The sequence below is a fragment of the Canis lupus genome, chromosome 36, assembly GCF_011100685.1.
Source record: "Canis lupus familiaris isolate Mischka breed German Shepherd chromosome 36, alternate assembly UU_Cfam_GSD_1.0, whole genome shotgun sequence".
Classification (NCBI taxonomy): Eukaryota; Metazoa; Chordata; class Mammalia; order Carnivora; family Canidae; genus Canis; species Canis lupus.
In genome coordinates this window covers 12,546,304-12,572,712 of record NC_049257.1, presented here as the reverse complement: position 1 = coordinate 12,572,712, position 26,409 = coordinate 12,546,304, and the positions used below count along the sequence as shown (strand labels likewise).

At 39.9% G+C, this 26,409-nt stretch overlaps 1 protein-coding gene and 1 long non-coding RNA gene across 2 annotated transcripts in view; one reads left to right on the top strand and one right to left on the bottom strand.

Moving 5' to 3' along the window:
* The window catches only part of B3GALT1 (beta-1,3-galactosyltransferase 1), a 503,874-nt gene extending 498,674 nt beyond the window's left edge, over positions 1–5,200 (bottom strand). Inside the window, exon 1 of the mRNA XM_038584724.1 lies at positions 5,093–5,200. The gene's annotated coding sequence lies outside the window, so the exon portion shown is untranslated. The remainder of the gene's footprint in view (positions 1–5,092) is intronic.
* Positions 5,201–5,738: 538 nt separating this feature from the next.
* LOC119867793 lies at positions 5,739–25,704 on the top strand. Its single transcript, XR_005384488.1, has 3 exons — positions 5,739–5,918; positions 6,298–6,363; positions 24,879–25,704. It is a non-coding gene; the product is annotated as an uncharacterized LOC119867793 (long non-coding RNA).
* The last annotated feature ends 705 nt before the right edge of the window (positions 25,705–26,409 follow it).

Sequence of the window (26,409 nt, the reverse complement as noted above, 5' to 3'; positions counted from 1 at the left end):
GAGCTGAAGGCACACACTCAACCACTGAGCCACCCAGGTGCCCCTGGGTTTTTGTTTTAATCTAACTTAAAGCAGTAGCTTTTAAGCTTAACAATTTTTTTCCTTACTATGGAATATTCAAAAATGAAAAAGCTTGCAAACAATTTGGTATTTCTTGGAGTCCCTAAAGCTCACCTATTGATCACTTTGAAGCCAACAGACCTTTGGAAATGAAAAAAAAGTCCTGTTAGAGACATAAATATTTAAAAGGAATTCAATAGACACAACAGCTGAATTGAGTACAAATATTTTACATGCAAACTTACCCCTAGCCCTATAAATCTTAGATGACATCTCTAAATGCATCCCAATTTATCATTTTCTTGATCCTAACATAATATTAATACAATTGCAGTATTATGTCAGATATTAAAATACTTAGATATACAAATTGGTAGATGTAGTCATTCTTCTTAACATTAATTACTATTTCACAAAATGTAGAGCTGTTTAATGGGCAACTGGCATGGAGTTAACTTACACACTTAGTAGTTGAAACACAGTGTTTCTAGATCTGGCTCTCCTTTCAACGGACTTTGGGCAATTATCAACTTCCTGGAGTAAAGTTCTTCCTTTCTCATAGGAGAGGTTGGGTTAATAACCTGGATTCTTCCCAGGTCTAAATATCTAATTCCTACTTAGCTCTCATCCAACATTTTCATAATCAGCCAGAGCTGACTTTTGTATGCAAGGTAGGATTACTACTGGTTGGTTTACTTGCTTTTTTAACACACTATTTCACTAAAGTCTTGAATTTTGAGCAGAACAAAGAAAAAAACAGGCAAAAAAGGTAAAGGCTTAAACTGGTAGTATATACATTTTTGAATCTAGATAAATAAAATATTGAGATAGTATTATTAGAAGACTTTTCCCCATCTCCTAAAGCTAGACTGTATAGCAGCAATCTTGAAGATTTTTCTTAAATGATGGAAATCCACTCAGAAATGACTGTTAGCCTTGTATTAGTACTAATATCTTGTTATAACAGAACTTGTGAATAAGTTGGCAGTAGTTCATTACGTAGTATGGCTTCTTGCGTATACAATTTCATCCTTCCTCTAATATGAAAATATTGTTCACAAACCAGTTTTTGAAAATAAGATTCCAGACTTTCTTCACATGAGGGTAAAAATAAAAATAACAAATCTTTGGAGCTGTAAGCTCAAGACCCTGAAGAAAACAATTACATGGAAAGCACTGAAAGTGAAACTGGACTTATAATTACACACTTTTATGCATAAAAGAACCTGGGAAAACATCACAAAGTTTTATCTGTAATTGGGCTTACTGGATAACCAAACTGATTTTGAATTAAAGACAAAGTTATTTTGAAATTTTTGAAATATTTCGGCATTTTTTCATTAGAGAGTCGGATCATGAATCTTTTTTCTGATGCATCAACTTTAGGGAAACTTTGACCTCAGATGCTAGGATTTTTGATCAACTTTCACAGATGTACATGAACATGTCACTCTCGATGTAGAAGAAGCAGAAGGTTTCTCATTAAAATTATGCTTTTGGATCTTTCCTTACTACTTCTAATTCACTCTTCTCCTTTAAATGAGGTTACGTAGATTTGACCTTGATAGTCACAAATGCCTTTTAAGATGTTGTTAATTTGAAACAAATTTGTTAAAGGATAATATTTCCCATTTTAGTTCCACTGGAAAAAAAAAAACGTTTGATTTTAAAGAATTTTTAAAAGGCAGATATTCTGTTATTTTATTGCTTAATCATCTTTGAATCCCTCTCTTACCTTCAACCCTTATCTTAGATAGTGCTGTTATTGTTCATATATATATTGCCTCAGGAGTGACACGTATTAGATTATCAACATGATTACTTTCCAGTTCTTAGATTAATTTGAGTATATTTGTGTGGGTGTGTGGATAGGTGTATATTTACTGGAAAGAAAATGAGATGCAAAGAGACCGGGCCATTGCATGGAGATTTAAAAAACAAAGGTCAGTAGGAGAGATAAATATTCTATACACTTTTCACTTACGTTTTTTGTTCATGATCTATTTCACCCCTATAGAATATAAGCTTCATGGGGGCAAGGGTCTTTGATTTAATCTCTGATATAGTCAAAACAACTAGACCAGTGTCTTTGCACATAGCAGGGACCCGCATAATTTGTTAAATTTTATGTGAATCAACCAGTATTATAATTAATTAGTAATGGATTATTTAGGCAGACGAGCTTTGCCTTATAAAGTATCTTCATCATTCAGGATAGGTGGCTGAACTTGTTTCTAATGCAGGGTGGTTGCATTCCTCTTGAGAGACTTTCCAGTAAAAGGGTGTATGTGCGACACAGAGAGATAAAGCAATGAATTTCTGACGTACTAACCTGGCTAAGGTTTCTCATTCTCCTAAATGTGCTAGTTTCCAATTAAAAACTGGCTTTGTCATTACTTAAATGAAAACAAATTACTATTAATAAAATTAAGTAAGCCTCACTATCTTACCTAATAACGTAGAAACTCTAATCATGACTATTTGACAAATTAAATGTTTATTTAATAAGGTCATAGTATTTTTGCACTGCTATTTATAGTAAACGTGATCTTTTTAAAAAAGTTATTCAGTGTTGAAATGAAAATCTGGCACAGGTCAAAAAGTGAATTTAGTGGCCTAGAGTCTTGACAAGTTGACATTTACTTGAGCTACTAAAATCCATGTAGAAAATATGGCAGTCTGAGCCCATGGGCTGCCCTGCAGCAAAACAAGTCAAAACTGAAGTGAAAAAAAAAAAAAAAAAAAAAAAAAAAAAACTGAAGTGAATTTGCAGAACTGGCAAAACTTGAATTGCTTGTGTGAACTAAGTGGCTAGCGCTATCTATTACCTCCTTTAAGCCTCTGCTCTTCCACCACCCACACACACACACACCCACACACACACACACACACACCCTGCATCATTTCTGCTTTTAGTCAAACACAGACCTTGCTGCTTTATCCTAATATTTATGTTCTTTGATGCATTTCTCTACATTTGATTATATTATGCCCTCACGGTTTTACAAATATATTTAATTATTTTTTTAAACCCTCCCCAAATAAAAGATCCACAGACTAAAAATACCCACACTCTCCTTAAAATGAGTACAAAAGCTCTGTTTCTGTCTAAAGACTTGTGGCTTTCCCCAGTACCTAACGCAGTGGCTTTACAAGATGTTACTTGACAGCAATGTGAAAAACCACTTTCTTAGCCAAGTGGTTAAAATCTTCTGTAAAAGTTCCAGTTTTGTTACCGATAACTTGATTTTAACTTAATTTTAAGATGATTCATAATTCATAGTCCTATTTCCTCCATACCAACCTATAAAGGAAAATGATTTCTACCAACTCGTAGCATTGCATAAACGGAACACAAAACTAAAATCAACTGCTTAACGTGTTTAGTAACCTTAATAAAATCCCAAAAGTTACAACGACTAAAATATAGCAATGTTTAAAAAAAAATATATCACCTGGCAACAGGTAAATTTTATATTGAAACATAACAATAGCAAGCTATGCTCTCTTTAATCATATCAGAAATCTGGACTTTTAAGCCACATGTGATGACTACTAGAGGGAAAAAAAAAATTTACAACCGATTTTCTACTAGTCCAACTGCACAGTATAAGCATTCGGCTGTATAAGAGCATTAAAAATTCCATTTACCCGTTCATGAATTAAGCGATGAAAAATGTGCAAGCATCGTCGGACACAAAACTAAATCACTGCTAGGTGGCAAGTTCTTCATCTGCCCCAGAATAATCTACATTGCGAAGCTGGGAGAAAATGGAGCTTTTACAATTAGAAACGTGAGAGATGCTGACATTTTGGACAGCTCCCTCCTGATTTTTTTTTTTTTTTTTTTTTTTTTTCCCCTTTCCCCCAACTGGCTTTCTGGACTAGGAGTCTCCGTTCCATTTCTCCTGCTTTCCCAAATCAGAAACGAGCCGGGCCCGCGCGGCTTCTGCGGTCTGGGGTTTCTCTGTCGTGCAGCGTGTGCGGGGGGAAGAGCGCACGGAGCCACCTCACAGCGAGAGGAAGGGCGCGGGGTCCGCGTTCCCCGGGGCCGGGCGGGCAGGCTGGGAGCGGCCCGGCCCCCGCTCCCCCGCTCGCCCGCGGCCCCTCCGGCCCGAGCGCGGCCCCTGCGAGGCCCCCCGGGGGCTCCGCCCGCGCCCGCAGCGCCCGCCGACACGAAGTTTGCGCGCCCGGGAGGCGGATGGAGACGCCGGCGGCGGGGCTCCGCAGGGGTGCGCGGCGCCGGTCCCCTCCCGGCGGCTTCACGCGGAAAATAATTGAACACAAAATAAAAGCAGCGTCGGCCCTGGAGGAAGCCGGGCACGTAACCCCGCCGCACTTTGCGCTCCGCGCGCCCCGGGTCGGTGGCCCGGACCGCAGCCCGACCAACTTTCCCGGAGCCCCGGGCCGCCCGCGCGGCCGCTGCGCTGCCGGGGGCGCCGCAGGCCGGGTGCGACCCCGGGGGCGGCGGGGGGCGGCGGGGGGCGGCGGGGGACCGCACCCGCACCCGCACGCGCGCCCCGCCCCCCGCCCCGCGCCCCGGCCCCTCTCCAGCCCCAAGTCTGCGCGCCCCAGAAGTGGAGCGAGCCTCCCAGCAGGAGCGACGGACTGGACGGAACGCCGCCCCTCGGCTCCCGCCCTCCCGCCGCCACTTCCCTCCTTCCTCAAGTCCCCGCGCGCGGCGGGACTTTGGGGAGCCCCGGGGCACGCGCCCGGCCCCCCGCGCGCCGGGAGCGCGGCGCCTCCTTCCCCTCGCGGCGGGAAAGTTGCGCCCGCGCGGCCCCCGGCGAGCCTCGGCGGACCTCCGGGGGCGCCTCCGCGGGGCTGCCCCGCCGGCCGCCCCGGCCCCCGCCCCCCCGCGGCCCCGCGCTCGCCTCTGCGCACACAATGCCGCCCCCGCCCCCGTCCCCGTCCCCGTCCCCGTCCCCGCGCCGGCAAAGTCCGGGGACCCGGGGGCCAACGCGCCGGCCGGAGCCGGGTCCCGAGCACCGCGGCCGGGGCGCCCCCCGCCGGCCCCGGGGGCGGACCTTACCCGCGGGACGCGCCGGCTCCCGCCGCTCAGCTGGCCCGCGGGCCACGGGGACGCCGCAGCCGGGGTCCCGGAGACGCTGCTGCTCCGCTGCCGCTGCCCGGATCCCCGGCGCCAGCATCACTTCTCCGCCGCCTCCGCCTCCCCGAGCTCCGCTCCCGGCCGCGCGCAGGACCCGCAGCCCCGGCGGCGCGGCGGGCTGGGCAGCAGCGGAGGCGGCGGCGCCCGCACGAGCTCGCCCGGCTGCACCGGCTCGAGCAGCCGCCGCGGCAGCCGGAGCCCCCGAGCCCGGCGGCGCTTCCCCGGCGAAGGCTCGGGCCTCGGAGACTGACGGCGCCCGGCAGCCAATCGGCGCGCCGCCCCGCGCGGCGGGGGAGGCCAATCAGGGCGCAAGGCCCAAGGCCCGCCTCCGCCCTCGCTCCGCGGGCTGGTTTCCGGGAGCGGCGGCGCTGCCGCGGGGTCTGGGCGGGGGGCGCGCGGGCGGGCGGGGGGCGGGGGAAGGACGCGCCCCGGGGCGAGGCCGCGTGCGGGACCCCGCGCCCCGGACCGCGCCCGCCCTGCCCTTCGGCGGCTCCGGGGCCTCGGCGCCTCGCGGGGCGCAGCCGGGAGGGGCGCCGACCCAGGGCGCGCGCAGGCCCGCCCCAAAGTTGCAGGTGCACGGCCCCCCCGGCTCTCCCACCTGCACCCCGCGCCGGGCGCGCTCCGGGAGCCACGGCTCCAGAAGCCACGCGGAAAGAGGCTTTAAGCAGGCCGTCTAGCTGCGCGGGGCGTCTTTTGCTTTTGCTTTTTTTCCCCCTTTTTCTTTGGAAAACCACTGCCGAGCGATCCGGTAGGTGTGTGTGTGTGTGTGTGTGTGTGTGTGTGTGTGTGTGTGAGCGACACAGACCTCGGGTAAGTGATGTCATGTACGTTCAGCCACGCAACAGAAAAAGAACACGGAGGAGGCAAACTTTGCGCATCACTCTCTGCACCCCCCACCCCCCCCCCCCCAAAGCTGGAAGGATCTGCCTTTGTGAAGCATTTCAGTGCCCTCCGTGCAAAAGCCTCAGAATGGTCCAGGGCCCTCAGCCTGTAAAGCTATGTTGCAGTTTAAAAGAAAAAAGAAAAGAAAAAAAAAGGGGGGGGGGGGGCTTAAGTTCTACAAGAAGACTTTAGTATGAGTGGGTCTTTCCCCAGGTGACCGGTTCTGTCCTCTGCTCTCTCACAAGGTTGATGTGAAGGTCAAAAACCAAGCGTGTGAATCGGCTACATGATTGACAAAATCGTTGGAATCAGTATGTATTAGCTATGCTGCTGCTGCTGCTGTTTCTAATTATATTTTAAGTGACCTTTTTTTTTTTTTTTTTTGGCAATAATCACTCCCTTTCTTCATCTACCTTCTTTTTAAGATAACTCAATGAGTCCTGTGGTCCCCAAAATAAACCCTGCCTAAATTTTATGAGCCCTGGAAGCAAAATTTCATTGCAGAGTAGAGTGGTGTATTGCCATCTCGTCGTAAACCAAAACGTGCGCACATCAGCACCATTCTTCCCAACTTTCCTGTGCCCCTTCCTCCCACCTTCAGTCATTTGACCAATCTAGTTTGGAGGCTAGACCATTTCTTCTTAAGGAACCAACTATGCCGAAAGAAGTAGTGATAAGTTTATTTTTTAGGCTAAAACCAGAAATATGTACCACATCACTTTGAATTTTTAATCAAGAGAAGGTTTTTAGTTGCCATTGTTTAGTATTTTTATGATTATTTGTTGTTTAGTATTTTTGCTGTTGTGTAATTTACAATCAATCCCTTCAACAACTACATGAGGTGATTAATAATGCAATGAAGTTTAACTTTGGTAGAAAAAGAAAAAAAAACAAATGTTTTATTTAAGCTTCATGGGGAAAAGAGTGGATATTTGAAAAAAGTAGAAATATTGGGATGACTGGGTGGCTTAGTGGTTGAGTGTCTGCCTTTGGCTCAGGGCGTAATCCTGGAGTCCCACACCAGGCTTCTTTCAGGGAGCCTGCTTCTCCCTCTGCCTATGTCTCTGCCTCTGTGTGTGTGTATGTATGTCTCTCCTGAATAAACAAATAAAATCTTAGAAATATTAAAAATTATTAAAATTGGAAATTGTAATGACAGTTTAGATCTCTGATAGAAGATAAGTTTAGGATTATCTTCCAGCAAAAGATTAATCTTGACTAAAGAATGTTAAATATGAAGATGTTACCAAACTCTAGAACATTGTATGCTACTTACAAACTCTGGGATGCGCATATACAAATATTTACATGATTTTTCTAGCCACTTCTCCATGCCCTGACAAGTATATTATATTTCAGGTATACTGTTTCTTCATGTTATCTTGTATTTTGCAATATAAATCCTGAAAATATAGAAGTTCTACATACCATATTCCTTAATAATTAAGATAATGAAATGACTCTCCAAAGAAGACGTACACATGGCCAACAAGCCTATGAAAAATTGCTCCACATCACTTGCCATCAGGGAAATACAAATCAAAACCACAATAAGATACTACTTTACACTGTTGAGATTGGCTAAAATTAACAAGACAAGAAACAACAAATGTTGGTGAGGATGTAGAGAAAGGGGAACCCTCTTGTACTGTTAGAGGAAATGCAAGTTGGTGCAGCCACTCTGGAAAACAGTGTGGAGGTTTTTCAAGAAGCTAAAAATAGAGCTATCCCATGACCCAGCAATTGCGCTACTGGGCATTTACCCTAAAGATACAGATGTATTGAAACATTGGGACACTTGCACCTCAATGTTCAGAGCAGCAATATCCACAATAGCCAAACTGAGGAAGGAACCACGATGACCTTTGACAGATGAATGGATAAAGAAGATGTGAGATATATATATATATATATATATATATATATATATATATATATATATATATATATGATTGATATCATATATATATATAATATATATATATAACCATATATATATATAATATATATATATAATATATATATATATAACCAATACATATATATATGATATATATATATATCTCACATCTTCTTATATATATGATTGATATCATATATATATATATATATATATATATATATACACACACACACAATAGAATATTACTCAGTCATCAGAAAGGACGAATACTTACCATTTGTTTCAATACGGATGGAACTGGAGGGTATTATGATGAGTGAAATAAGTCAATCGGAGAAAGACACTTATCGTATGGTTTCACCATATGTGGAATATAAAAAATAGTGAAAGGGACTATAAGGGAAAGGAGGGAAACCCAGTGAGAAAAAATTAGAGAGGAAAACAAACCATGAGAGACTCCTAACCCTGGGAAACAACCAAAGGGTTTTACAGAAGGGGAGGTAGGTGGGGGAATGGAGTAACTGAGTGACGGGGACTAAGGAGGACACTTGATGGAATGAGCACTAGATGTTACATGTTGGCAAATTGAATTTAAATAAAATATTTTAAAAATTATAATGAAATGACTATCTTACAGAAGCAAAAAAGTTAAAATGAACAGCATACATACAGATATAAAAGTAATATCTCATAACACTAGTGCTATAAATAAGCAGCTCTGAGCAAAACAGACCTGCACAATTAACAACCTACTACCATTGAAAACCATGAAATATTTCAAATGAATAAAGATGAAAAAATAAGGAAAACTTATTAAAGTAGCTAAAAGATTGATTGCATGCTGATGCCAGTTTATGTATTTCTATGAATTTCATGGGATGTATTGGTTAGAAAGTCTAGTGTTGGGCAGCCCGGGTGGCTCAGCGGTTTAGCGCCGCCTTCAGCCCAGGGCCTGATCCTGGAGACCTGGGATCGAGTCCTACGTCGGGCTCCCTGCATGGAGCCTGCTTCTCCCTCTGCCTGTGTCTCTGCCTCTCTCTCTCTCTCTCTCTGTCTTTAATGAATAAATAAAATCTTAAAAAAAAGTCTAGTGTTATTTAATTACATGACTATTTAATTAGCTAATTATGTTGAATTAAATGATGTTTCCTTTTGGGGGGGCCTGCTTACGTATATCAGTTTTTCTCCCCATAGTGGGAGAACTAACTCATCTTGTTAGTGGAGGAGGAGAAATTTGTTTGGGCACTCCTTAACTCAATAACTACTTGCCTAATTTTGGAAAATACATAAAATAATTTTATATTAATTGGTGCTAAAATCTATGTTTATCAATAATAGAAACTACTTCATTGGAGTGAGTTCTGACAAGAGTTAGATCTAGCATGCAGAAAACTGAATAAAAAGGAAAGAAATCAGTCTAGTTCCAGTTCTGATTATGACTGGGTGAGTGATTGCAAGTCACTTAAACTTCCCCAGCATTCCATATCTGTAAAATAGAGATTAACAACAAAATCAGACCTATAGCTGCTTTTCTAGATGTGAGGATTAATTTATAAGTGGAACTGCAAACCACAATGTAGCTTGTTGCAGAAAAGCCCTTCCCAAAGGTAAGGGCTTTTATCCTCTCTCCAATGGGACTGAGTTTGATTCTCATGATGGCCTGTTTGTCGTGGATATATGATACCTTTTTCTACAATAAACGTATTAAGTTCCAAAGAGGTTCTTTTACCAATTTTGTGATAAATTGACTATCAGGTACATTCATTTATTTGTTAATGTTGTCCAGCAGGAATGTTTTTCCCATGGTTCCTTCACTATGCCACTTCCAATATGGTTAGAAGTTTAAGACTGGCCACTTAATTTAAATGAAGGACAACCCATTTCATTTAATATTAGAGGTCAGTTGAGCCTGGGATAAAATCTATTTCCCCAAATAATATCATTAATTAGGTAACTTAAGCCACATAAAGCCTGTTTTCATATTTAAAATTCTAAAACATCTATAACAATAGATATTGCTCATGTTTATGTTAAAAGATTACTATTTAAGTCTTTGGTTTTAAAAGATTGAAGCAAAATTAAGATACAAAAACCACTAGAATGGAATTGAATTCTATTTAGCTCATCACAACTAGTATTTTGTTTTAAATATACTTTATACCAGGACCAGTGTCTTCACTCTCTCTCACATGCACACATGCATACATAAATGGAATAGTCACTCATCAAAAAAATAAAAAAATAAAAAAATAAAACAAACAAACAAACAAAAAAAGGAATAGTCACTCATCAAAATTTTATAGGGAACAAGACTCCAAACCAAGCAAATGTTCCCATTCCTAACCCAATACTCTTCTCACTGTATAATACCTTTCTCCTGAGATTTGAGAATTATCAATAGAGAGGGTGTCTTTGAAACTAAGAGAATGTAAAAAGATATTTGAGGATAAAATGTAGACAAAGCAGCAAGCGTAGAAGACCATTAATAATTATGAGAAAGTGTTTGTTTCGTTGTTATTGTTGCTGTTTTCGTTGGGAGTGATGGCAAAATTTAATCTGAAATCTAGGAAGATAATTAAAAGTAATTTGGTATCGTGGAATCCAAGAAAAGATAAATTTGCTAAACGAATGAAAGTTGAAGGATCCCTCGGTGGCTCAGTGGTTTGGTGCCTGCCTTGGCCCAGGGTGGGATCCTGGAGCCCCAGGATTGAGTCCCACATCGGGCTCCCGGCATGGAGCCTGCTTTTCCCTCTGCCTGAGTCTCTGACTCTCTCTCGCTCTCTCTTTCTTTTCTGTCTTTCATGAATAAATAAATAATTTTTTTTAAAAAAAGACTGAAAGTTGAATATATCAACCTAAGTACTGAAAACACATCATGGATTAATTGAAATCTTTGGTTTCTTTTAAAGGACAGTTCTGGCAGGGTGATTAGGATGAAAACCATTTGATCCACACAGAATGAGGAAAGGGTAGTTCCAGTGGGCATATTTCTAATATATTAGGAAAAATTATGTGATTTTAAGTTCAGTATTTTGAAATAGAGGTAGAGTCCATTTATACAAAAGGTTGTGTAAAGAAGTGTGATCGACAAAATCTTAAATTATTGAGCCTGTATTGTTGTTATTAAAATAATTTGCAAATATGCAGCCCTTTCGTGGGTACATATGTTGTAGAAATCAAACCATTACCAAAATTGAAGAAAAGATATTTAAATACCCTATAGATTCCATCTTCAGTTATTAGGATTTTAAAGTAAATTATTTGCCTGAATAAGAGAATCCAACCTCTTTTAATAATGAGTTTCCTTTCTCCCCTTTAGCCTTAATCATTAAAGAGCAGCTGTATATTACACTGGTCTATTATGCAATAGAAAAGTGGAAAGGAGACTGGTGTGTGTGTGTGTGTGTGTATTGGGGGAGGCAATGGCAGGTGGGTAGGAGAGGAGCAGTAGGAGCTGAGAAGAATAAAAAGGAGAGGAGGAATAGAGTTTTGAAGCATTTGCGTAGCACTTCTCCCTGGCTTCGTTAATCGATGCTTCTTTCAGAAGCCACTTAAAGCAGAGGATGGTAAAAAATTAATTTTAAAAAATTAATGGCTCCTACATTACCACAACACAATGCTATTTAGGTGCCTAGTATAGTGCAAGGAGCTCAATAAATGTTTGATCAAGGAAAAAATGAATGTATAAATGTTGCATGGGGATATTTTTAGGGAGAAAGGGAGGGGTTGCTGAAACAAACTGGTAACACTTAACATGGTTCTCGTAATTATGACTATTTTAAGTTTACACAAATGAAATCTTAACATGTCATTTTATTTTGCAGGATTTCCCAGGGCTTCTGGTCAGATTATACAATAGAATGTGTCCTCTCCTTACACTGAATCTTCATTTTCCCTTAGCATCCCAGTCCCTCCCCATCAGGCTTTTAACTAATTCTCCAGGTGTTTTAAGGTGATTAGGAAGTGTGGCTGGAGAAGGATCCTATCTGCTTGGGAGAAGAGTGCTAATAAAAGGTCAAAGCTGAGTTCCTAGGGACTGTGACTGCTGAAGCTAATAGCATGAATCATCATTAGCTCTTACTGATGCCAAGTCATGCAAGTCTGTGAAGTTCATACAGAAAGAGAAATTTCGATCAATAGGACTTTATGCTACCATGCAGCTTGATAATTACTTTCTAGAAATTAAGTTTGTAAAGCTTTTTTTCTTTCTTAAAAAATATTCTTCGTTCTGAAAGCCTGCCTTAGTCTTTGTAACTACAGTGCAAGATAAACCAAAGTGTCTTCCTTTAGCAACCTTTTTTTAAAATGTTGCATTACTATGGAGGTTGGCTGCATGCATACTTTATATTCAGTAACCTTTGGTGTGTATTTAACAGTGGGATAATATCTCATACCAGGATTGATATTTTAAATCCACTTCTCTGCGTGTCTGTCTACAATGCTAAGTCACAAGCATATTTCAATATTCTGTTTGCAGTCTGTTAGTATACTGGCTGTTGACCTGGTAATTCTAGGGGTAGGTAGGCTATGTTGTTATGTTGGTAAGTGAAGCGTGCAAACCATCCCCACTTCTGTTCTACTGTATGTTGATAACACAGAGACCCATGAGCACAATGGAACACCTTTGCATTCACTGGGAAAAATATAATACACTTGCACATCTCAGTGTCAAAGTCCTTATATAAAAATACCCAAGAAAAGGGCAGCCCAGGTGGTTCAGCGGTTTAGTGCTGCCTTCAGCCCAGGGTCTGATCCTGGAGACCTGGAATCGAGTCTCACGTCAGGCTCCCCGCATGGAGCCTGCTTCTCCCTCTGCCTGTGTCTCTGCCTCTCTCTCTGTGTCTTTCATGAATAAATAAATAAAATCTTTAAAAAAAATACCCAAGAAAATATTTTATGCCCTTACTATGTCAAGATATGTATATCTTTAAGGCTTTAAAATGAACCAGGGAGGTGAGAGCATGTTTATGAGCCTAACACCACAGAATGTAAGTTACTTTGCATTTACTTTGGGCGCAGTCATGCCCATTTGCCTTTAGCTACCAGCAGAAAAGACTTTATTTAACCTGTGATGAAAGAAAGGAAGTGGATGTAAATTTAAGTGATAGAAAAATCTAATTTCCTTATTAGCATTCATTTAATCATAAAGTGAAACTCTGCTTTTGCATTTCAAAACTTTCTTAAAATCTAGCTTACATAAATATTAGAAATCTTATAGTCTAGATTTTTATGTCCCAGTCTTACAATCCTTTCTAAAATACTTACAGCTCTATTCCTCTATAGATGATTTTTCTCAACCAAAGAACCTGAATCCTTAACAATTTATGTGAATGTCTCTGAATAAAAAACTCATTTAAAAAACATAATAATGGCTTCTATTTTTGTATCTTTCAGTGCTTTAACTGAGATTTTACGTGTATACTCTGTATTCAATTTTTTTCTTCATTACACTCACCAGTTAGACATATCTAGTACGTGACTTGAGGACTTCATTCTTAGAGAAGCAATTCTGATTATATATCAAGGACTTTTCAACTGAGACATTAATTATAAATATTTATACCCTGGACATTGCAAAACATGGCTGCACAGGGTAAGAGACTTCAGATTCCCAACGTGATATACATTTGTAACATCTCTTTTAGGCTTTAGGTACTCTAGAAATATGTTATATTAGATATACTGTTAATACATCTAAGAAAGATAGATGACAACATATTTTACTTTACTTGTATTTAACAATCTCCCCCTACTGCCTCCTGGGTGGTCAACTCTCATAAAGCCACTGACCTGTGATTTTTAAGTCTGTAGTGTAAATCTCCCTGAATAAATCCAGTGCTAAGCCACATGCCATCTTAAACCCTTCTAACAGCACCCAGGGTTACATCCTCTGGTCAAGTATGCTAAGGATACTGTAACAGGACAGCCCATTAGATGCTATATAAAGTCCCAAGCATTTGTAGCAACTTGGAAATCCCTTAACAGAACATTTAAGTCAAGTACTTTAATGTAACTGATTAGCGTCTTTTTAGTCTTTGAAAGAAATGTTAGGTCTGAGAATTAAACAGGAGACCCTGGAATCTAAAAGCAACAGATCGAATTTGAACAGGAAGATAATTTCCAACAGCTGGTATTGGCACTAGACCATAGATCCTTTTTGTTGGGCTTTAGCCTCTGGGGGGAAGAACATCATGATTTTCTGAAGAGTAATAGGATAATTGCATGAAACACAATTTTAGATCAGCTAAAAGAAGAAAAGAAAGACCAGAAAATGTGCAAGTATCATTCTTTGCTTGACTTTTAATGAGAAACTAATGAAAATTAACCATAAATTCATTAATCTGTTATATCTATATTCACTGGAAGGGAGTGGCTAGTATACAATGATATAAACACAAATAAGATACAGATTTTTATGGGGGTTTTTGGACATTAACTAAGTAACGGTGGTATGAGAAGACAAATGCTAGTTTTGGTTAACAAAGGAAAATGTATTTAACAAAAGCACAGTTTGGATCATTTTGGAAAACTAAACCACAAAACCTCATCCATCCCATGCATGCGTTCATTTATATCAAGTGGGTAATGGCAGGGAAGTTTAGAGAGTTTTGCTTTCTAAGAAATAGAATGAAGTAATTAAGAATGGGGAATTTTAGAGGCGCAACAACTAACAGAAAGTTGAAATTCTAGGTCTTATGGCATGTGTGACCTGGACACATTACTCATATCTTTGTGCCTTAGTTTCCTCACTTATGTAAAATAGGGATAATAGTAATATCTTATTCTTAGAGAGACTTTGAAATTTAAATGAGATAATAGATTCTGAGAGCTTAGTATCTGAAAGATAACTTATCAATATATATTACCTACGTAAATAATTGTCATTATTGTTAATCAGATCCCCAACATGATACATTTGTAACATCTTTTTTATTGTCAAACCAGCATTATTATTATAAAATTGTGGTGATTGACTTGCCTCAACTTCCAACCATTCTTTCAAAGATCGATCTAGTCTTACAGCTTTTGCTCATGCTTTTCCCATTAAAGCCCATATGTTTCTACATTGCATGTGAATTTCAGGAGCTATTTCAATTTCTTTCTTTTTTTTCTTCTGGGAAGTCTTTCCTAAAGTATTTGTTAGGATAGCTATCCTGCAACAGATAAACCTCAATATATCAAAAGTTTACTATAATAGAAATTTATTTCTTACTCATTCTCATTCTATTGGTATAAGGAAGAGGAGAAACAAAGGGATTTGCTCCACACAGTGCCTTTCATTTTCAACACATAGTTTTCAAAAGCTATCTATGATTCTGGGAGTCAACATGCAGATTAAAGTTGTAATATGAGGTAGGAAGGATTATTCAGGTGTAGCACCTGCCATTTCCATAAACATTTTATTGGCCAAAATTTAATGGCATAGCCATATCAATTGCAAGGGAGCCTGAGAAAGGCAATCTAACTATGTACCCAGAGGAAAAATAAATGCTTTTATTAAACAGTTCATCAGTTTCTCCCACAGGTTGCCCTTTTATAGTTTTACTCAAGCCTCACTATGATCAAAAAATAAACTAATTCCCAACCCGATACCATGTCTGGCTCAAAAGCAAGTTATATGTGTGCTGCATGTTCTTCTCATAAACTATCAACCAGAAGACTAGTTATCTACTGTCCCCAAACCCAGTGAACAATGGCACACTTAAAAACTACTTTAGAAATGAGAATAATGGGAGATACTGAGGGGACATTCTTTGACAGCAATCAAGGAAACTTTATTGTAGGTTTTGTGAAGGTCTACATATTACAATAGCTAAAATCCCCAAACCAACAGCTGGTGAGAATCTGGTATAACAGGAGCTCTCATTCATTACTGGTGGGAATATGGAATAGTTCAACTACTTTGGAAGACAGTTTGGTGAGTTTCTTACAAAGGTAAACATTGCTATGCTTTGTTAGATGATATTTGTAAACCACATCATCAATAGTTATGCTCATTGGTATCTACCCAACTATTTTGGAAAGTTATGCTCACACATGTTTAGGCCTACATACAAATGTTGATAGTAACTTTATTTATAATCACAAAAATTGAAAGCAACCAAGATGTCCTTCATAAGTGAATGAATAAGCAAACTACAGTAACCCATATAATGGAATATTATTTAGAGAGGAAGAGTAAAAGTAATGAGCTATCAAGATATACAAAGACACGGATGAATCTTTAATGCATAATGCCAAGGGAAAGAAGCCAGTCTTGAAAAGTTAAAAGTGTTATTTCATTTACATGATACCCTAGAAAAGACGAAATGGTGGAGATATTAAACAGACAGATAAGTACTTGCCAGAGGTACAAGGTGGGCGGTGCAGAATAAGTGAAGTGCAGGGAAATTTTAGGTTGGTGAAACTATTTTATGTGACATTACAATGGTGGATACATGACAGGATGATTATTAAAACTCATACAATTTTTTTAAGGTTTAATTTAAATTCCAGTTAGCTAATATACAGTGTAATATTAGTTTCAAATGTACAACATAGTGATTCAACACTAATCTAGTGCTCATCGCAAGTGCCCTCCTTACTCCCCATCACCTTTAAAAGGTGCTCCCATCTCCTATCCCCATACCTACCTACCCTCTGGTTACCATCAATTTGTTCTCTAAAAACTTGTAGAACTTTATAGCAGAAAGAGCAAAACTTAATATATTAAACTAGAAGGAAATAATTTAGGGGGGTGATGAATCCCAGAATGAAAGTTATATAAATATATACTTGGAAATAGCAATTACCTCTTGATTATGAAATTACATTGACTTTTAAAGAAAGTTATTTTAAAACATCAAAATGGGGGTAATGGGCACCATTATATAAATTCCAAATCTTGTTCAAGGCATTTCTTGGCTTATACAACTTCCACTACTCAAAATTCAGGCTTTCAGAGACTTCTTCCAACCTCATCATTACTAAAGTATAATGCCTTGAACACCTTCCTCACCAAGATCAACACTCTCAAAGTAAGTTTCCACAATTAGAGCCACTGCACACCTCTCTCACTTCTGTCTATGTCTTCAAAAAAATCACAAATCAGGAAATGGTGTTCTTCCTACAAGTTGTTCCTTCCAACTGTCACCACTTAAGGCCATCATCACTTAGCTACCAAGTAAATTCGTACCAGGCTCCTAGCTTGCTTTTGGTGCAGAGCAGCAAATAGCTGTGGCCAAGGTCATCCACGCTTTCCTTGGCACCGGAGCTGCTGGATGTCTCCCTGCTCTGATCCACCCAGACTGCCCCGCAGTTTGGACAGGAAGGATCCTCACTTCATTTTATTTTATTTTTTTTCTCAGCTTAGAGTATAGAATTCACTTTATTTCTCTTTTATTTTGCTCTTATCTCTTAAAAATGATGCCAATTTTTGGATTGTAATATTACAACACATCCCTATTCTACAAAGGGATTTATTGCTCCAGAATTGTTTGTCAAACACATCTTCAAGACCAAAATATTTTTGAGTAATTCTTTCATTTTTTATGAGTTTATTTTTAGAAAACTATCAAGAAAAAAAGATCTGCCTTACTGATGTACCTACATCCTTTTCTTTTGTTAGTTTTGTTTTGAAGTGATTATGAATACTACCATCAGGGTTTCTGTCAACAAAATCTAGAAAAGGAGATATGAAGGAGGTGCCAATTTTTTGGAATGTGAAAAGGGCAATCTATAGAATATTCCATTTTCTACTCTCCTAGCAAGCACTCAATGCTTTCACATCCTTTCATTTCCAAACATTTTTTTGGCAGATAAGTCTAGTACTATCACTGTCCTTAGGCTACAGCTGAAACTAGAAACCCACGATGGACTCTCTCTGGTTTCCATACATGTTTGCTTTGGTCATTCAGTATCTTAAAACCCTTTAAATGCTGACCCCTAACATTTGGGAGATTTAACATAGAAATTCCAATTTCTGGCTTATCTGTTTTTTAAAGAGGGTTGTCTGTCCACACTGTCCACATTCTCCAAAACAACAGTAGCCTTGTACTAAGAAGAAGCTGCCCCTTCTGATAAGCTAAGCACACTCCAGTTTGACACAGGGTTTGCTGCTCCCTTTTGCTAGTCATGGAAGGTGAATGTTAGTTAGTTACTACTCATTACTAAGCTTACATTTTCAAATCAGCCCTCATCATATTTAGAAGTCCTGCTTGATCTCACGGGCATTTGTGTTTGCTACCCCTGACTTTACATTTTCAGACCTATAGGAGGCAAGCAGCGTACCAAATCTATACCAAGTTTCTATGTCCTGTGTCTCCTAGGCTAGTCTGTGTTTCACTTGTAAATCCAAAATTTGAAAGGGATAGAAATGTGTTCAACTTCTGCAGTTTCATCTAAAATGAGCAATGTATTTAGGAAAAATATAATGATGGACCAACCACCTAAATTACCTTTTTTTTTCTGCAAAATGAGAAATGTCTGGTGAATCCGGGAATTTTTCTTTCTTTATTTTTTTTACTCACAAGGAAAAGTTATAGAGTAGTGGAAAAAATAATAAAAAAATTTATACTTAGAAAACAAGCAAGTGGTATTCACTAGCTGTGTATCTTTGGGCAAGTCACTAAACACACGTATGAACTTATCCATAAAATGCATACAATATCTTCCCTATCTCTCAAAGAATTCTTTCAAGGCTCAGGTAGGATTATGAGAGTGAACAGGCCTTAAAAACATGAAGCTCTTAATGTGAAGCATTGTTTTAAAATGAAAAACAGACTCTCAGATGTAAATGAATGAATGAAATTTAGGCATTTGTCTATTTTTTATTGCTTTTGACTGCATTAGGCAGAATAATGTCCTCCCTAGAGATAAACACGTTATCCTCAGCCCCTGTGACATGGCTAAAAGGACTTTGCACATGTGAGATGTTGAGATGGTGTGATTATCCTGGATTGCTATTATGCTGACCTACATGAGCCAAGGATTGTATGAGGCTTCTAAAAGCTGGAAAGGGCAAGGAAACAGATTCTATCCTAGAACCGCTAGAAGGAACTCTCTCCTGTAGATATCTTCATCTGGGGATTTCTGACCTCCAGAAATGTAAGAATATAAATTTGTCTTGTTTTAAGCCACTAAGTTTGCAGTTATTTATTAGACAAGCAATAGAAAACTAATGCATCTTCACAGTATTCGGAGTCTAAATATTTAAAATGAAAGGGAAGCATGTCACAAGCAATATCGTATTTCCTGTATTATATTATTTGGAAATTTGATTACTCTTGCTTTAATCCTGGTCCCACATGCCTTGGGCACATTTACCTCAGCACACTTGTTCTTTATCCGATTATCCTATTCCAATTTTCACAATCAACATCATGTTCCAGAGGCATTATTTTCCCTCTCCAGTATCTTATCTAACTCTCCTCTTCTTGGTATCTAAATATTTCCCCAAATATTGCTTCTTATTTTGTTAAGGTGAAACCAGAACAATAATCTCTGAAAGCTTTTGGGTTACTCACATTCTTTTTGACTTATGTTACTTGTTGAACATTTATTTCTATGGTTCTCTTCTATAAAGTTGTGGTTATTAGTTTGTCAGCATCAAACATTGTCTTAAATCCTGAGCTCAAAAATACTACATACAAAATTCAATCATTTATTTTGAAAACTAAATGCACTGTCATGCTCATGCACAATTCTGATGTTTTCAATTCATCAGTCTTCATATATTCTGTGTAAGCAATTTCAGCCATATCCATATCTATTTTGTGTGGATGAAACCCAAGTCAGTGCTTCTGGTCTTCTAGCCTTTAGCTGCTTATATTCTTATAACTGAGAATACAGACATGATAAAGACACATTTTCACAGCCTCAAGATGTTCGACAATTTGTAGTATTTCCAAACACAAAGGAAATAGAAAGTCTAGGCACCTGAGTCAGTCTAGGCTACTGAGAAGGATGTTTTCAAAATGACATATGATGATTGAATTGATCTTGAGAGTCACACATGAGATATGAGTTAATCTACAGAAAGGGTCTTCAGGGAGAAAAGACAGCAATAGGAAAAGAGAGATAGAGAATGAGGGAGAAGGAGCGAGATATGAAACAGGGAAACAATAATAGAGAACAAAATTAAGGATGATCATGAGATTGCTGAATTGAGTCTGTGGCCATCCCACTCATTTAACACATCACAATATGTAGACATACAAACATACACAAAAGGGCAATGTTTGTGGAGAACCTCAGCCTGCTGTATTTAAGGTCTTTGTGGAAGAGCAAAGAGCAAACAAATTAAAAACAAATAGCCAGAGCTCAAGAGGAAGGTCCAGATTCTAGAGCTAGGGACATAGCAATGGGATTATTCACATGAGGTGAATATATGGAATATATAATGACAGAAGGAAAGAGGGCTAAAAAGAAAAGTCTAAATTCCAAAGAAAGATACTGGTGAAGCTGCCATGGCAAATGCAAAGAATGAACCACTAGAGTTGGAAAAGAACCAGGAAAGATGTGTATCAGTGAAGCTAAGGTTGAAGATGGTTTCAAGGAGGGTGTAGTCAACAGTGTCAGATATTGCAGCAAATTGAAGTGAATTGAGCCAGCCCTCCTATTTCAGGGGCTATTTTTGAAGTAACCAGATCTGGGAAGAGTTTGAGGGTCCCCAATTGGGGGACCAGGTCAGTGACCTCTGGGTGAAGGAAAGGATCTCCAACACAAAACAGGAGGTAAAAACCACAAGACCATGAAAAGCACCAAGATCCCAAATACTGGAAACAATGAAAAACATTGTCACGTCCAGGAAGGTCAATAAAGGGTATGAAAATATAGTCATAGAGCCAGGAGGACAAAGAAAGGTACTCTTAGGACTTGGAGACAGAGCAGTATTGAAGTGTCAAGGATCAGAGACAGATTGAAAGTGGTCTTTAGGCTCCATAATGAAGATGTCACTAGTAAGAATTGAATGATTCCAGGTTATAGTTGGCTGAACCATCTATCAAAGATGAGAATCAACTGCAACTAAAAATTGTTTTCAGGAAGCTTCATTGTGAAAGAGAGGAGACACATTGGAGCTAATGGAGTATGCATAATTAGAAAGTGTGGTTTTGGGATCCCTGGGTGGCGCAGCGGTTTAGCGCCTGCCTTTGGCCCAGGGCGCGATCCTGAAGACTCGGAATCAAATCCCACGTCGGGCTCCCGGTGCATGGAGCCTGCTTCTCCCTCTGCCTATGTCTCTGCCCCCCGCCCCCGCTCTCTCTCTGTGTGACTATCATAAATAAATGAAAGAAAGAAAGAAAGAAAGAAAGAAAGAAAGAAAGAAAGAAAGAAAGAAAGAAAGAAAGAAAGAAAAAAAGATGTTTTCCTTGAAGACAGTAGTGTTCAGGATATGGAAAAACAGGTAGAAGCTCTGGGAAATAGGAAATATAATTATGGAGCAAGATCTCTGAAGAGGGGAGGCAAAAGGATGAAATCCAGAAGAGGGGAGGCAAGTTCAACAATAATTTAGTTTCTGAGATTTCTGATATTGGGGAAAAAAGAAAAAGAGTAACTTGTAGTTCCTGTATTTTGTCCACAATAATGATGAAATGAAGTAAAATTTAAGTGTAGTATGAAAGCCGTGTTGCACCATTTAGAGAAGTTTATGCACAACACATTTATGCCTATACATATAGTGCAACACATTTTTCAAAAGTCTAAGCTCATTTAGGATGACAGATCAACAGTTTATTTTTAAAATCAGCTTAGAAAAAGTCAACTCTATAATAAGGTGACACCTGAGTCTATTAATTATATATCCTATTTAGTGCATCATAAGTCACTTATTTATTTGATGAGGAAAAATAAACAGCTCCTCTTTCATAGGCAGAATTTGTTCCTTTGTGTTACCTAAATTCTTTCACCCTATTACTCAGTGGGTGCTAGTAATTTCATAACCAATAGAATTGAATTAACTTGTTAGTTAATATGTTTGAAGTGTAGTTCAACAATTAGAATTCAAATAGGCTTTAGAAAACACCTGTGTCTGATTAAACATCTAAGCCAGGTTTTCCTATAAATATAATTGCATTTCAACACTTGAAAGAAAAAATAATTTATCTATTTATATATTAACACTATCTATATTCTGCTCCACGCACCCAGGTTCTAAGGGACCACTTTCTTGTTCTCTTATCAAGAACAGAATATGAATCATCTTTTGACACAGAGGAAGGTCTGGATTGAAAGTAAAGATCACACCGGCCAAAGCATCCCTAGATTTTTGCATCCATAAGCTTAAATAGGCACCCAGTTTGAGTAAATGTGAGAAAAAAATAGGGAACACACAAAACAGAGAGAGAAAACTGTAGGGCTAAATTAACTTGTCTTAGATGGCCAGGTACCAAGAAGTATTTTTGCAAGAGGTGGGGGCAGAGCCATAGCATTTGGTGGCAACCGCAGTAACACGTTATGTGATCCATGGCTGTCATATACCACAGCCTGCCTCCCAAAATGTGGAGTTTCCCATAATCTTCTCCAGCAAAAAAGCAGAGGTCACAGCTAATACAAAGCAGTAGATACTGCTGATACCAAACCATTTGTGTTTGGATTTAGAATGCTTTTTTGCCCAGCACATTTATCTAAAAACACTAATGATCCACTTTTGGAAATTGTCCCTTTTCCCCTCAGAATCTGGAGCTAGAGCTAGAGCTTTGCCAATCCATTGGTAATCTGTAGTCTCACCATTTTTCTGCTTTCCACATTCTCGTAGATTTAGCAGCAATTCTCCAGTCTCTGGCGTGGCATCTTGAAAAACGTCCGCAAGTGACTCTGAGAATAGTAACCAAGTCAGTCGTATCCACAGAGCTCTCACCTAGGCTTTCAGCTTGTCCTAAATTCTCAAAGCTGAATCCTGTTATTGTAGCCTCTCGCCCACCTTGTGTCTCCCACCTGGGCAGCCTCCTTATCCTTCTATGGTTGAGGGCTGCTTTGAGCTCTCAGGTGTTGCATGGGTCTTCAAGGTTGATTGAAATCCACCAGCCTACATTCCTAAGTCCTGCGATGCAAAGTGCCTGCCTGCTTGGTCTCCACTTTGCCTGATGCTAACTCCTGAGTCTGAGTACTGCAGTACTTTTGGGAGTTCCTTGAGCTAATTGTTCAATCTCCCAGGTATTGCCTACAAGTTGGCTTTAACTTAGATTCATTAATACATATAAAAATATCTATGGAGACTTTCTAAATGAAAGGCTTAAGCCATACAAGTACAAATCTTAAAGAATAATATTTTTTAAAAAGAATAATATTAAATAAAAAGATACCAAAACCCAGATGTGGTTGGGTGCCTGAAAGTCTTGATTTTTTTAAAAAGATTATTTATTTATGAGAGACACACAGAGAGAGAGGCAGAGACATAGGCAGAGGGAGAAGCAGGCTCCATGCAGGGAGCCTGATGTGGGACTCAATCCTGGGTATCTAGGATCACACCCTGGGCTGAAGGCAGTGGTAAACCACTGAGCCACCTGGGCTGCCCTTGATTTTCTTAAGATTTATTTACTTATTTTGGAGAGACAGCGTGAGTGATACAATGGGTGGGGCAGAGGGAGAGAGAGAGAGAATCTCAAGCGGACTCCACACTGAGCCCCCAGGGCTCGATCTCACGACCGACAGTGCTATCATGACCCAAGCCAAAACCAAGAGTCGGACACTTAACTACCTAAGCCAGCTCCCCAGTTGGCCCAGGTCTGGATTTCCTTTTATCTCATTGTGGCAGAGGTTCAGTTATATGCATATTTTAATTTTCCTCCTGGGCCTCAGATTGGCTCCATTTCGCAGGCTCCTTTACAGGTAGGTGTGGCCATGCCACTAGTTCTGGACACTGAAGTAGAGGCGAAAGTGACACACCCCACTGACAGGCCCAGTCCACAGAAACCTCCCTCTTGTGAGCCTCATTCTCTTCTCCATCCCTGCCCACCAGTCAAGGGGATTCCAGGGCCTCAGAGGAACACAGAACCACCACTTGGAAGGACTGAATTTTTGAAGGAGTTTATGGAGCAGAGTCCTCACCAACCCACTATGGATTGTGATATAGCAGGAGTTAAAAATTTCTTGTCTTAAACTATTGAGATTTCAGGGTTTATCAGTTACACCTGAGGTTACTGACTGTTACCATTATATCTAAGGCCTTTCTTTGCTTCTAAGTTTTCAGTGCTAGAATCTAAACCAATCCATTTACTGATCCTCACTGATGGAGCACCAGTTCTGCTGTTAAGCCCTTTACTTTTTCTCCATCTCTTCATTATCACCTTCATTTAAATCAAAAACAAACAAACAAACAAAAAATATCCTTTAAGCTATTTCTCTGGGTAATTTTCTCCCTACTACTTGCCACATATCTCTACTTCTCAAATCTCCCAGATTAATTTAGGCACACTGATTTTTGGCCAGTGTCCCCATGGTGTCTCACAGCTTAGTGTGATCTGCCACTTTCTAAGTGGGTAACCATGGGAAAGTAGTTAAAGCCATTCAAGACGTAAGTTCTTGGGACGCCTGGGTGGCTCAGCGGTTGAGCATCTGCCTTTGGCTCAGGTACTGATCCTGGGGTCCCGGAATCGAGTTCTGCATCAGGCTCCCTGCACGGAGCCTGCTTCTCCCTCTACCTATGTCTCTGCCTCTCTCTCTCTCTCTGTCCCTCATGAATAAATAAATAATATTTAAGACATGAGTTCTTTACCTAGAGATGATGACATCTCAGAACTATGTTGTCAAACCAAATGAACATCAGTTACCTTGATTATAAAATCATGGTAGTAAGAGGCATTTCATATACTTTAATATGAGTAAGTATCAAATAGATATCAATATTTTGAAAACCTGAACTTTGGCAAAATACGGGCATTCTTTATAAGTTTTTCTTTCCTTCTTTTTTATCCCCTTGCCTTATATTCTTACCAATGTTTGGAGACAAAGGACTGAAGATGTTTCTGCAAAGTGCTGTCATTTGCTGCCCACAGGACCCTCTGACATTCACTCATTCCTTCATTTGTCAAGTATTCATCGAGTACCCATCAGTTACTCCCCTAAGGAAGACAGAAGCAGGACGCCAGAGCTAATGAAAATAAAAAGCTGGAAAAGCTGATGGGGGAGTAAGTGGCTACATACCCTGAGGGCAGGAGGGAGATGAAAGGGAGGACCTTGGGGGAAAACCTTCCGCTGGATCTTAGTTGAAGATTGCATTGAAAGCAGAAGCTGCCCCAATCCAGGGTATGCCATTTACACTCACAACTCTCTTCCTCCTGCCTTGGAATAAAAATATCAGTGGAAATTATTCTGTAAATGTGGCCATTATGTTTTACTTCTGCTGATATTGAAGTTCGTTCCTATTCCCCGAGGACACAGGGAAAGGTAGAAGGGAGGCAGTGGTCTGGGCAGGTTGGAGACGCCTGCCTGGAATTTAATATTTTCTGTAGGCAATCTCTTCATGGGTAATTGAAAGTGGGCTCTTTGAAATGCTAGTGATTTAATACTTTTCTTATGAATTAAAAAGTAGGCACATGCTCTGCCTTTATTCTTTATAAAGTAGCCATTTAAACATCTTCCAGTGTTGGAAGTATTTCTGGCTTCAATATTTCAGAACTTTGAAAATTAAAAGGTCTAGTATTTAGGGCAAATAGTCCTTGTCCTGTTTCACATAACCAGGGCTGAACCATTAAAGTCCTGACATTTCCTGGCACAGGCACAAATGCTGCCATGTTTTACAGCCACACGGAGAGTGAGGTAATCACTAGCAGCAGAGGCATTGATGTCTTTCTCTAAGTTATTCACAATCTTCAGGTCCCACATGTGCGGATTCCTACCTGACATCTCCTCTCTGCCACATTCAATTGCTTTTGTTAATTTCATCGATTTAAAAAAGAGCAGTTCTGCTTTCTGCTTGCCTTTAAGGTAGGCGGCCGGATTGATGTATTTCCTTCACTCCCATTCCCTGCGGTTGGTGACACTTTCAATAAATAATCTTATTTTTTTGTTCTCTACTTTGCACTATAAATGTCTTTGGAATGTACAGGCGTAGGCACCTGGCTGCACTCATGGTGTAATATATACGTGCACCTGTGTGTCCATGTACAAACATACATATACACGTAGATACACTCACACAGGAAAAATACAATGTGCACATACCTTATAAATATGTAACTTCGGTATGATATAAAAATTCATATAGTCAGGCACATTACTGGCTCATACTTATATGTACAGATGTGAACATTTCATGTACATATTTTTACAATCACAATGAAGTGTTGGGAAGCCAGAAGGATGTAGAAAAGCCATATTTGATGAGTCTTTTGGTCAATTAGGACTAGTATCAGTCCCTGTCTCCTCACTTAAAAGCTGGGAAACTTGGTAAACTCAGTCAAATAATTTAACTCCCTAAGGACAAACATTATATGGTCTCATTCATTTGGGGAATATAAAAAATAGTGAAAGGGAA